Source organism: Bos indicus x Bos taurus, chromosome 14, assembly GCF_003369695.1.
Source record: "Bos indicus x Bos taurus breed Angus x Brahman F1 hybrid chromosome 14, Bos_hybrid_MaternalHap_v2.0, whole genome shotgun sequence".
Taxonomy (NCBI): Eukaryota; Metazoa; Chordata; class Mammalia; order Artiodactyla; family Bovidae; genus Bos; species Bos indicus x Bos taurus.
Window position 1 is genome coordinate 2,817,044 of NC_040089.1, and position 13,142 is coordinate 2,830,185.

The 13,142-nt window shown below is 46.9% G+C and overlaps 1 protein-coding gene across 29 annotated transcripts in view; it reads left to right on the plus strand.

Annotated features, from left to right (window-relative positions):
- Positions 1-13,142, plus strand: part of PTK2 (protein tyrosine kinase 2) — a 192,975-nt gene that overhangs the window by 23,839 nt on the left and 155,994 nt on the right. The gene's annotated exons all lie outside the window — the stretch shown is intronic.

The window sequence follows — 13,142 nt, forward strand, 5'->3', positions numbered from 1 at the left end:
ATGTCTCTTATGTCTCCTGCAAGTTCTTTAGCACTAGCGCCACTTGGGAAGCCCGGAATGGGGTCTGGTACCTTATAATACCAGGATATGCCTGCTGATGGGTCCTCTCCCCTCTCACATTTGCGTCACTGAGGGACAGTGAGGCTACAGGTCCCAGTGCAGAGCTGGGATGCACACTGTGTCTGACTCAGCCTGTGCCCTGTCCTCTGATACCTGGTTCTCAGGGGCTCTGGATTCAGATGGCAGCTTAGCTACTTACGCTTTACTAACTGCCTACACCTGGCTTTCCCATCCAGCAGGGCGTGATGATAGCCCTTCCCCAGGCACAGGAGGTGAGAGGTATGTGACGTGCTCACAGATGTCAGCAGTGGTCACTCCCTGGGAGGGAAGCTGGGCCCGAGAAACTGGGCTCTTTATGATGTGGCCGTTTGTAGCTGTGGGGTTTGTTTCATGCCCCACAGTGGGGAAGTGGTAGAGTTGAGGTTCTATCCCAGTTTGTCTGATGTCTGAGGACTGCTCTCTGGTGAGTCTGGTGGTGAATTGAGGACAGGCAGCCAGAGAAAATGAATGTGTGTCTCCTGGGGTGCTGGCGTTGGTCAGCACTCTGTTGTACCAATATGTTGTGTTGGTAAAAGCCTCATGAACTTGAACTTGATGGATTCAGACCTCATGACAGTTTATAACTGTGTTGAATTCCACTTTGGCCAGTGTCCTTGTGTTGGATGTCCAGGTGGCAGGGCCCTGGTTAAAGTTTTTCCACTTCCTTCTGAGGGTCGGTTCACTTTCCTGCTTTGTTCTCTTTTCCCCCAAGCAGCTTCTGTCTCTACAGAGGCTAGGTATTAGGGAAGGGAAATTATGTCATGCAGTTTCAATTTCCGAGCAAGGCCCGGAAGTCTTAGTCCTGTTTTTCCAATTCACCCCGCTCTTTACTGGCTGTGGGAGGAGCCTGAGCTGCGTGCTGTGATGGTGTTGCAGGTCATGAGGTCACAGCCCAGCTCTTTGCATCCCCCTCCATCCAGATGATACGTTTGTTCCTGTGACTGTAACGTCCATTTGGGTGCAAATCTGTTTCTGAGAGTCTTGGAAATAAAAAATTTATTTCACTTCTGCATCTTTTGTTTGATTCATAGGTGGTTTGTACTAAATGCTGAATGAAGGAATGTTTAATGCTTGCCACAAAATAACTTCTTTTAGTAGATCCAAATAAGGCAGAATATCAAGTGTAGCTTTTCAGCAACATTAGAGCTTAAAAATACCTCATCTTGGTACAGGTACAGCACAGGGGACAATATTTACATGAGGGCGCAATATTTAGTAGAAGGCACTCAGAATTCTTCTTGAAATACGATGGAGCGGAAGAAAGGCCTGGTGGGAGGGCAGTGAGACGTCAGGCAGGCCCCTGATGAGCCAGGGGCCTCTTCCCCAGCTCATTGGAGCTTTTAGCACCAGGACTGCTGATAATCTACTGATTCTGGCTTGTCCCCTCCCCACCAGTATTTGAAAATACTTAAGCCCAGAAAGATAACCGTCTAACTGGTGTTGCTCCAGACAGATGGTCAGACAGTAGGAGTCCGTCTTGCCTCCCCCAAAGTCAGCCTGGAGCTGCGATGCTAAGAGCCAGACCCCCATCCCCCTGAGTGTTCCATCGTGAGCTCCTGGTCTTCCTGGGCCCTGCAGAGCAGCTCTGCTTCTGGAGCTGCTTTGCCAGAGTTGGTTCTTGGTTCTTGTTTGATTTGGTGTGTGTGTTGGAGGGCAGGAACTTGGGATGGAGGTGTTTTGCAACCTTAATTCTAGGAAGGTGCAGAAAAGTTTTGGAGGAGTTGAATCACTGAAATATGTGTGGAGATCATTTTCAGGGTTAACGTTTGTGGGAAGGTGGTAGACAGGAAGGAAGGCTGCCTCAAGACCCTCTGAAGACCCCCATTTTGTTAATAAAGATGTCTTTTAAGCATCAGGACAAGTGAGTACAACTAAGATAGATTGGACTCTGAGTTCTTGGGGCCGTTTACTCAAAAAACCTGTTTTTTAGTGTCTGGAATTCCAGATATCGTCCTGAGACTTCCCTAGGTGCTAAGCAGGATGGACATGGTTCGTGTTCTTGTGTGACACCGGTTTTGTTGGGGTGCTGACCTCTGCCATGGGGAGAGAGTGTGCAGAGAGCGCGGGGGTCCGTGCTCACAGGCCCGGGACCAGCCTGGTCGGCACAGGCCCCCAGGGGCTGCAGTGCCCACGTGGACCCCGGAGGATGAGAGTGTGTGGCCCAGCACACAAGTGTTCAAGGAGCGAAAACGTCTCATGCAAAGGCCCAGGCGAGAGAGCTTGGTCTTTGCGCATATGTGAGTGTAGCTTACTTAGAGCAGTGATTGCAGGTGTTGACAGGTGAAGTGTGTGCAGGTGAGGCTGGAGGGTAGTCAGCAGCCTGACTGTGAAGGAGGGTGCGGAACCCAGGTAAGGAGCTGGAGCTTTATCCTGAGGGCTGTGGGGAAGGACGGCAGGGTGGATTTTTGTTAATTCATGTAATTACCAAGATGGTAGCAGGCGAGATCATGCTGGAAGCAGTGGTTCCCTAGCCTCCCCAGCCCCCAGCTCCACTCTGCATCACCCCCCTTTGTAACTGTCTTCCCTTGTGGACTTTCTGGAAGTTACCTCCGAGACGCCGCATTCCAGGTGGAACCGTGTCATCTGCGGCTTCAGCGTTGGGTGGTTTGTTCGTTTTCTGATGTGGGGTGTGTGACTGAGCCTAGTGGTGCTGTGCGGAGCACGGGAGAGTGCCTTCCCAGAGGGGCCTGCAGGAGGATAGGAATGGCTGGCTGTAGCAGGGGTGGGTGCTCGAGGGAAGAAAGTGCACAGAGGTGGAGCTGGACGGTGTGGAGACTGCACCCTTCAGAGATGGAAGCAGGCTTCATGGGAAATGTGGCATTCTGATTGTTTAACATTTGTTATACATTTTTAATGTCCCCAAATCTGAGCCTAGGAGACACCAGAACTCCTGAATCCAAGTGATAATCTGAAACTGTTGATTTTGTGTATTGACTCCTGGGGAAAAAATCCTTATAGAACACCTGTCACAAAAACTTAATACAGTTGGCATCCGTCTGGCTGTACAGAGCAGTCATTGGAGCCAGGCTGTGCTATTGAGCTGCTCTGGTTGTCAGGCATGAACAGGGCATTTAAGAAGCTGCTCCGTGTTTGGCTTCACCAGGGCGTGTGGGCATCAGAGAGGTTGGAGATATCGCCAAGGTGTGTGAGCACCAGTCCCACCTGTGTGGCATAGTCGTAGCATCCTGGAGGGAAGGAAGCGTTCATGACGAGGCCATGCAAGACCCAGGGTGGTTAGATTGGAGCCTTTTGAAAGAAGTATCACTGCATTTGAAGTGCTGAGGCAAAATCTTGACAAATAAGGTCCACAAAGACTCTCAGTGATTGCCAGCTCCAGGGCAGCTCTTCTGAAAATGCCTGGCGGTTCTCGTGTATGATCAGGACCCTGCGTTGAGTTCAGTGGGTCCTCTGCGTGCACGTTACCTGCTGTGTGAGGCCTCAGTTTAATGCTCATACCTCTGTGAAGAGTGTGTCTTTATGTTTCCAGTCTTACATTGTGATTCAGAACTTTGGGTGAAGGAAATAGTCATAATCATAATAGCTGCCCTTTATGTGTCAGTCATTGTGTCAGATTAGTATTTAATTTTTTATAATAGTTCAGTAAGGTAGCACTTACTGTTCCCATTTTATAGAGAAACTGGACTTGGAGACGTTAAGAAACTTTTTGCCCAAGGTTTCATATGGTGGTCATCAAGTTTTCAAGTTCCCATGCCCTGATGGTCCTGCGGTGGGTCTTGCTTTCGTAGCGGAGAGTCGCAGACCCTTCCCTAAGCGCCGCGCCTCCTTTCTGTGCTGTCAGCCGCGCATCGACCGTGGTGCGTGTTTTCGGCGTGTCTGTGTCACCTGTGCTGACCTGCATCACCGCTGTTTGTACAGAGCTCTGCAGGTGGTTCATAGTCCGGGGTTCCCGGCTCAGACTGAGCAGAGAGGTGGTTTCATCAAATACTGGGAAAACTAGGGAAATGGGTCCGTTCCTATCCCTAGAAGTGGGGAGACAACTTTTCCTGTGGAAATTTTTATGGACTTTGGTCTGCTGCTGCTGCTGTTTCTGCTAAGTCGCTTCAGTCGTGTCCGACTCTTTGCGACCCCATAGACGGCAGCCCACCAGGCTCCCCTGTCCCTGGGATTCTCCAGGCAAGAATACTGGAGTGGGTTGCCATGTCCTTCTCCAATGCTTGAAAATGAAAAGTGAAAGGGAAGTCGCTCAGTCCTGTCCGACTCTTAGCGACCCCATGGACTTCGGCCCAACAGGCTCCCCCGTCCCTGGGATTTTCCAGGCAAGAACACTGGAGTGGGGTGCCATTGCCTTCTCTGAGACTTTGGTCTACTCCTCATGAATTCTGAAGTCAAAATATACAAACTCCTCAGCATTTCTTCTTTAATTGTCTATTAGAAAGGGTAGACGGAGAAGGCAATGGCACCCCACTCCAGCACTCTTGGCTGGAAAATCCCATGGACGGAGGAGCCTGGTGGGCTGCAGTCCATGGGGTGGCTAAGAGTTGGACACGACTGAGCGACTTGACTTTCACTTTTCACTTTCATGCATTGGAGAAGGAAATGGCAACCCTCTGCAGTGTTCTTTCTTGACTGGAGAATCCCAGGGACGGGGGAGCCTGGTGGGTTGCCACCTATGGGGTCGCACAGAGTCAGACACGACTGAAGTGACTTAGCATCAGCAGCAGAAAGGGTAGATGTCTCTTAAAAGAACATTTGCAGCAAGGTGGATGAACTTGGGAAGTATTATGCTAAATGAAATAAGTCAAAGAAAGACAAGTGCTGTATGTTATTACTTATAGGTGAAACCTAAAAGTACAACAAAGTAGTGAATACAGCAACAAAAAAAGCAGACTTACAGAGAACAAGCTGGTGGTTACCACTGGAGAGAGAGGGTATTGGGGAGGGACAGTTGAGGGCTGGGGGTGTAAGAGGTACAAACTATTAGGTATAAAGTAAGTTGCAAAATGAGCAATATAGCCAGTGCTTTATAATAACTATAAATGGAGCATAACCTTTAAAAATTGTGAATCACTGTATTGTACACCTGTAACTTAGATAATATTGTACAGCAACTATACTTCAGTTTTTTTAAAAAGTTCTATTTTTTGACCATATGACATGTGGGCTCTTTGTTCCCCAACCAGGGATTGAACCTGCACTCCCTGCTTGGCACGCACGAGTCTTAACTGGTGGACAACCAGGGAAGTCCCTATAATTCAGTTTTAAAGAAAAGATCTCAGTGAAAATTTCAATTGAAAATATGGCCAAAAGGTTTGAGTAGGTATTTCGTTCATTTCATAGGATAAGAATAAGCACACAGAAAGATGCTCAGCACCGTTACTCACTGGGGAAGGGCAGACAGCAACTACGTTGAGGGGCCATTGCAACGCAGTTAGAGTGGTTAACAGTAAAACTAGACGGCACGAGGTGACAGTGTCCAGTGACAAAGATGTGAAACAGGACTCTTGCCTTGCTGGTGGGAATGCAAAGTATAACCACTTTGGAAAATAATTTGGCAGTTTCTTATAAAGTTGAATATATACTTATCATACAATCCAGTAATCCTATTTTGAGGTATTTATCCAAGAGAAATGAAAATTTATGTCCGTGTGCCTGAATGTTTATAGCAGCTTTATTCATAATCGTTTAAAATGGAAAACAACTTGAATGCCCATCAGCTGGAAAACGGATGAGCAGATTGGGGTCCACCCCTGCAGTGGAATCCTATCCAGCAGCAGCAACAGGAAGGAACTAAGTACCAACATAGGAGCAAAGTGGTGCGTCTCCAAAGCATTCTGCCCGTTGAGAACATGAAGCGCTCGTGTTGCTGGGGTTCCATTGATGTAACATTCTGGTCAAGGCAGAGCTCTGAGAGCAGAGATGAGGTGAGTGGCTGCCTGGGGCTGCCAGAGAGAGACTTGTTTTCCGGGGACATGAGGACACTCCTCTGGGCGACAGAAAGCGGCCGTTCCTCCGCCTGGCGGTGGCCACGCCACAGAGGACGTTCGTCAGAGCTCCTGAGCCGGAGGTTTTCCTGTATGGAAATTATACCCCAGGCTTCAAAGATAGGTGACTTCTGTGTGTATACACACAGATACTGTACGCACTTGAGCTCAGGTTTTCTTTCAGGCTGGATTAAACTTTATTTTTCTGGACAAGGTATCCTGGAAGTTTAAGTGAAGTAGATTTTAGCCATAGACACAGCTTCTGAAACCATGTAACCTTGAAGTCCTTGGCTGAGTTTTGTATGCTAAAGCCTTTGTATGTAGTGTATCTTCATATAACATGATTGTATATTACAGATGTGTAATTAGCATAAGTTAAAAGTGTTTTAAAAGTTAAATTATTTTAGGGGATTTCAAGTTCTTGTAGCTCTGGAGAAAAATAGTTTTACCAGTGTTTACAATTAATAAATAATGTTTTCTCTGGTTAATGAGACAAATTTATGTAGTCTTCAGCTGTTTTGTTCGGTCAGCTGTAATTGTAGGATACAGGTATATTTTACACTGCTAGAAATACCAAGAATGCACACAGAAAATGATACACATAGGCTTCGTTGAGCTTAAGACTTGCAATTGAAGTACAGTTTTTAGAAGCACGCAGGAGAGTTGCTTGTTACTGCTCTGTGGTGCTTTCTGATGTCCTCCAGAGCAGTTATTCAGCACTTTTTCCCAGTAGGCCCTTGTTTATGTATAGAGTGGGGAGGGAAATTAAAGTGGAAGTTGGTGTGTGAGGGTTTTAATTTTTATTTACAAATCAAAATTTGTTTGATTTTGGAAAGTAAGAAGGCCACTATTTTAAATGATGACTTCATGGTTTTATGACGGGAGGTGCCGCTCTGTGTGGTCACAGCAGAGTCAGTGGTACAGCGGAGCGGGCTTCTGCCCCTTGTTGCATGCGCCCCTCTGTGTTTGCGGCCCTCCTTGCTCTCCCCTGGACACGTGAAGCTTCCCACCGTGTGTGTCCAGCCCCGCTCAACCGCAGCTCCCGCCTGCCGCCCTCTGTACAGTGAGCACATGGCCCAGATCCGCTAGTGGCCTCTTGGCAGCACACTGAGAGACAGAGAAGAGAGTGGAGTTGTCCTGCTTACTTTTTGCTGTCTGGCTCCATCCTTGTGTCTTCCTCGGGACCCCGCGGTAACTTAATCCTGGTCCAGAGGCCGAGGAGAAGGCTGGGGTGTTTGCTTCAGTTGATGGCATTTCCAGGTGCTGTGGGGCTCCTGTTGCATGAGCTCGGGGATGGTTTGCGGGGTGTTTGCTTTGATTTGGCTCGTGTTGTTGCTGCACACGTTTGGGGTGTACCATGCAGTGTCTCCTGAGAGGTTTTGGTATGATTTGCTTAAAGTTACTGTATATGCAGAATAGGAAAAAAATAGTGGATTATACACTTAAAAAATATGTAACCGTGTTTATTTCCCTATGTATTTCAAAGGATACTTACAGGTCTTCTTAAACAATGTACTGAAAGTCATCAGACTCACTTTTAGCCTTTCTGGGTGACTTGGGATCTGCAGTGTGAACGCTTGTCGCCTTCAGTGTGCGGTAGCACAGCTTTTGCCTTTCTGTCTGCGGTAAACCTGTTTCTCTCCCTCGGATTCCAGTGTTCTGGTTTGCTGGGCCTCCCTGTGCTATGGGCGCGTGAACTGGGCTCAACAGCAAAGTGACAGTGGTCTGCGCTGGGCTGACTGCCTCAGAAACCCTCCAGCACCCTTTCTAGTTTGCTGCTCCTTGGGTTTTGGTTTTTAATTGTTTAAAATTGCAGTATAGTTGCTTTACAGTGTTTCAAGTGTACAGTGTGTTTTGTTTTTTTAGATGAAAAAATTTTTTTCTTTTATAGAAAAGTTATAAGATGTAGTAGTATAGGGAACTCCTGAATATGGCACTTCACCTAGATTCACCAGATGTTAAACTAACGTTCTGTTGCCTTTGCCTGCAGGCCCTCCCCAACCCTGTTTTCCTCTTCTCTCCCTTCCCCCACCCCACCCTCTCTTTCTGTCTTTCCAGGTACGTGCACACGTGTATTTACTGTGCGAGTAGGTTGCAGCGCTCACTCCCTTTACCGCTTAGATACTGCGATGAGTCGGGACTGGGGAGACAGAGACTTGGGAGGGCACAAACGAAACCTTGTGTGCACCAGGAGAAAGGGGCAGTGGCCCCACAGGAGACTGAGCCAGCCTTGCCTGTGAGTGTTCCGGAGTCTCCGGTGGAGGCGTGGGTCCACAGTACCTGCCGCGGGGCCAGGGACACTGACTGCAGCAGGCCTGGCAGGTACAGGGTGCTGGCATAGGCCCTTTTTTAGGAGGTCACCGTTACCTCTGCCAAAGCAGGGCTATAGGGAGGGAACAGCCCCACCCGTCAGCAGAAGATTAAAGATTTACTGAGCATGGACTTGTCCACCAGAGCAAGACCCAGTTTTCCCCACAACTAGTCCCTCCCATCCGGAAGCTTCCACCAGCCCCTTATCCTCATCCATCAGAGGGCAGACACAATGAAAACCACAATCACAGATAACTGACCAAACTGATCACGTGGACCACAGCCTTGTCCAACTCAGTGAAACTGTGAGCCGTGTCACGTGGGCGCCCAAGATGGATGGATTGTGGTGGAGAGTTCTGCCAAAACGTGGTCCACTGGAGAAGGGAATGGCAAACCACTTCAGCCTTCTTGCCTTGAGAACCCCATGAACAGTATGAAAAGAACAGAATGACCACGATGTAATTCATGGAATTATCAAATTACCAAATTTACAAAAGTTAACATTGCCTTTGCAGCTCATACACTTACCAAAATGTAGACACCATTGTCATTTTCTTGTTGAACCCAAGTTTCTGTGCCTGACGCACACGGAGGCCAAACAAACTAAAATGCTGGAATTTGAAGGAGAGAAAAGTTATTGCAGGGCCAAGCAAGGAGAATGCTCAAAAGACCTGAATCCTGGGTGGTTCTTGGGGCAAAATTCCAGGGGAGAAGGCGACTGCAGGGTGTGTGGCCCTCCTCTCATTGGCTGGCGAGAGGTAACAGGTTGTGTTCAAGGAATCTCAATCATCAGTCTTCCGCTTCCATGCAGTTTGGGTTCTGCTCAGCCTGAAGTTACAGTCCTCTACCTGGGTGGGGCCCTTAGTTGCTGTAGAAGACCTGTGTCAGATGTTACGTGTTATCTACCCTTTGAGGAGGAACCAGGACCCTGCTTTATTCACACACTGATCTTTCTACTGCTCCTCCTCTAGTTCTGCATTCCCCTAATTAGTAACTGTTTGAATCTGCCCTTTGCAACTCAGGGAAGGTTTTGGAGGCTGAAACAAGAAATGGAGGACACAGCAAGGCTTTATAGTGCCTGGGAAGGGCCCCAGGGCCCCAGAAAGTTCCTTCATGCCCCTCCATGGTCACAGTCCCTGCCCCAACCACTCGCTGCTCCCCTCCCCCCATAACTTCTGTGTTCCTTCCACTTCAGGTCACTTTTGCCTGTTCTAGGAGCTCATGTCAGCAGAGTGGTACGCTGCGTGTAACTGTGAAAGGTGATTTTTAGCCCCATGTAGTAGAGATTCATCTATATTGCTGTGTGGTTGGTTCCTTTCTGTTGCTGAGTATAGTGTTCCCTTGCAAGAGTCTATCCTGTTTTGTCTATCCATTCTTTCTCCATCAGTTCAGTTGTGTTGCTCACTTGTGTCTGACTCTTTGTGACCCCATGGACTGCAGCACGCCAGGCTTCCTTGTCCATCACCAACTCCCAGAGTTTGTACTCAGACTCATGTCCATTGAGTCGGTGATGTCATCCAGCCATCTCATCCTCTGTCTTCCCCTTCTCCTCCCACCTCCACCTTCAATCTTTCCCAGCATTAGGGTCTTTTAATTTTTTTTTTTTTTTAGGGTCTTTTCAAATGAGTCACTTCCTCGAATCAGGTGACCAGAGTATTGGAGTTTCTGCTTCAGCATCAGTCCTTCCAATGAATATTCAGGACTGATTTCCTTTAGGATGGACTGGTTGAATCTCCTTGCAGTCCAAGGGACTCTCAAGAGTCTTCTCCAACACCACAGTTCAAAAGCATCAATTCTTCGGTGCTCAGCTTTCTTTATAGTCCAACTCTCACATCCATACATGACCACTGGAAAAACCATAGCTTTGACTAGATGGATCTTTGTTGACAAAGTAATGTCTCTGCTTTTTAATATGCTGTCTAGGTTGGTCATAACTTTTCTTCCAAGGAGCAAGAGTCTTTTAACTTCATGGCTGTAGTCACCATCTGCAATGATTTTGGAGCCAAAAAAAATAAAGTCTGTTATTATTTCCATTGTTTCCCCGTCTGTTTGCCATGAAGTGATGGGACCAGATGCCATGATCTTCATTTTTTGAATGTTGAGTTTTAAGTCAACTTTTTCACTCTCCTCTTTCACTTTCATTAAGAGGCTCTTTAGTTCCTCTTTGCTTTTGGCCACAAGGGTGGTGTCATCTGCATATCTGAGGTTACTGATATTTCTCCCGGCAATCTTGATTGCAGCTTGAGCTTCATCCAGTCCAGCATCTTGCATAATGTACTCTTTCCATACAAGTTAAATAAGCAGGGTGACAGTATACAGCATTGATGTGCTCCTAGCTACTGACTTTACTATCTACAGAATCTCAGGCAATTTCCATTTTGACAGAGGGAAGCTTGTTCTTTTTTTTGGTTTAATTTCCATTTTGTTTTGTTACTGTACTGATATGGGATATTTGGTGTATTCTGCATTGTGTTTCATGCAAAATAGCTTTTCCTGCCTGACTTAACACACGCTGTGTTGTTTGTCCTGAACATAACCGTTAATCCCAGCTCCTTCAAGCAGAGGTCATTTTCTTCCCGCCACTTGCCCATCCGTCAGCGATGTGTTAGTGTAGTGAGCAGTGAGTGTATCGGGGCCTGGTGAATGAGCGTGAGAAGGGAGATGCCTGAGATCTTCATTGGCCAGCAGAGTGCCCAGCACCTGCGTGACCCCAGTCCTGTGCTCTGCACCGCTGAAGGAGAGGTTTTCCCCCAGTCTTGCAGATGATTGGTTGAAAATTTGGAATCATTTTTGGCTCTTCTTACAATTTTTGATGTACATTTGAGTAACAATGTCGCCCTTAAAAAATATCTTTGTTAGTTTATGAAATTGAGATTACTACAGCATAAATACTGATTTTTCATTATGTGAGCCTTATGAAGTGACGCGTCATAAGATGGAGTGTGTGCCTACTGCGTAGCTTCTGCCTGCTGGTGACAGTGGTTTTGAAATAGAAAAGCTTGATAGAATAGTGGTGTTTGGGTGTATGTATGGCATTTTCTCATAACCTCTGTATCACAGTAGACATATCCTGGAACAGACTCGTTCTTTAGATTTAAATGGGAAAGATTGGGGGTCTTCCAGTGGTAGTTTTCTTCTGGACCTGCAGCATTGATGCAGGCTGCCTGTTGCGCTTACGTGGAAACTCTGTCACGCGAGTGTACGTTCCTCGGTTCTTTGTCTGGTCACAACAAAGATTTGGAGCTCTCAGGTCTTGGACAAACCGTGTTATAGCTCTTAGGCAAATCAGTGTTACAGCTCTATTTTATTTAGAAGATAGCAGGAGAGAGAGAGAGAAAGAGAGTGCACGCACGCAGGAGAGAGTCCGTGAGAAAGCGCTTTGGCTCCTCCTTTTATATGTTTTTTCCTCCACCTGGGCCTGCCCTATGCAAATTGGGCTTAGCCAGGAGTGCTGTTTGTTCTGCCTGAAGTCTTCACTCTGGTCCTCGGACCTTCCTTTGACCTTCCTTGTCTTTTAGCCACCGCCATTTTGGACTCCTTTTCCCTATTCTACCTACCTAACACTCTTGATCCTAAATTGATCCTCTTTTGGTAGCTGAGGGCAAGTGAGACTTGGTCAGTCTTGGAGCTGCATTTTCACTGTTCAAAGCTGAACTTCACTGCCTTGTATGTCAGTAACAGGGATATTTAACATGTTTGAGAAAACGGATTACATATGTGCTTAATTTTGTCATAATTTATAAAAGATTTAAAAAATTACTAAAAATGTACTTGTTCACTTGAGTGTGACTTTTAATCTTCAGAGTAAATCTTTAGTTTGGGCTTCCCTTGTGGCTCAGCTGGTAAAGAATCCTCCTGCAATGCAGGAGACCTGGGTTCAATCCCTGGGTTGGGAAGATTCCCTGGAGAAGGGAATGGCTACCCACTCCAGTTTTCTGGCCTGGAGAATTCCATGGACTGTATAGTCCATGGGTCGCAAAGAGTCGGACACGACTGAGCAACTTTGACTTGACCTGACTTAGGTGCGAAGTTCAGCATAAACTTGCACTCATTGGGCACTGAGGAGTTTTCCATGTGACGCATACTTCTAGATGGCTGAAGAAAACGTATCTGCCTTTCTTTTTTATCCCAACCCCACCGGTTCCCCAGACCTTACTTTTATTCAGGTAAGAAGATGGGAAAGGGAGCAGGGTGTAGCTTTTCTTGCAGGATATTCTGATTGTGAAAGTGGTGTCAGTTCTTAAGTGGATTTTATCTGGAAGAGGGTAGAAAGCATGGTGTTTGCATGGCATTTGTGCAGTGATCATGATGGTGGTGTTACTCCAGGACACGTTGCGGCTGCTGTCGGGAGCTTTCCCAGACGGCAGAGCAGAGTGGTTTCCTTAGCTGTGCAGCAGACGCCAAGGGTGCCTTCTTTTTGCAGTGCCTGACTCTGTAAAGGAGACAAAAATGGGTTTACTGTGGATTGTGATAGATGTACAGAGAGGAGATTGTGTACAGAAAGGAGACTTGGGTTTCTTAGACAACTGTGAGAGTGAGGTGGAGATTGACTAAGTTTGTGGAATGAGATTGTCCTGAGTAGAGTTTTCAGCAGAAGAAAGAATTTCAGTCAGCAACTGTGTGTAGAGATCATATTGTAGCAAGTATAGGTGGTAACTTCGAGGTCACATGGAAAGAGCTGTAAATGCCCTGGAAATCTTGGGACTAGGAATGTGTAATTACATTTTACAGGAAACGCTGCAGGTGGTGATGCTGTTATTTTTGTGTTCTCTTTTGTTCTTGTTAGATGAA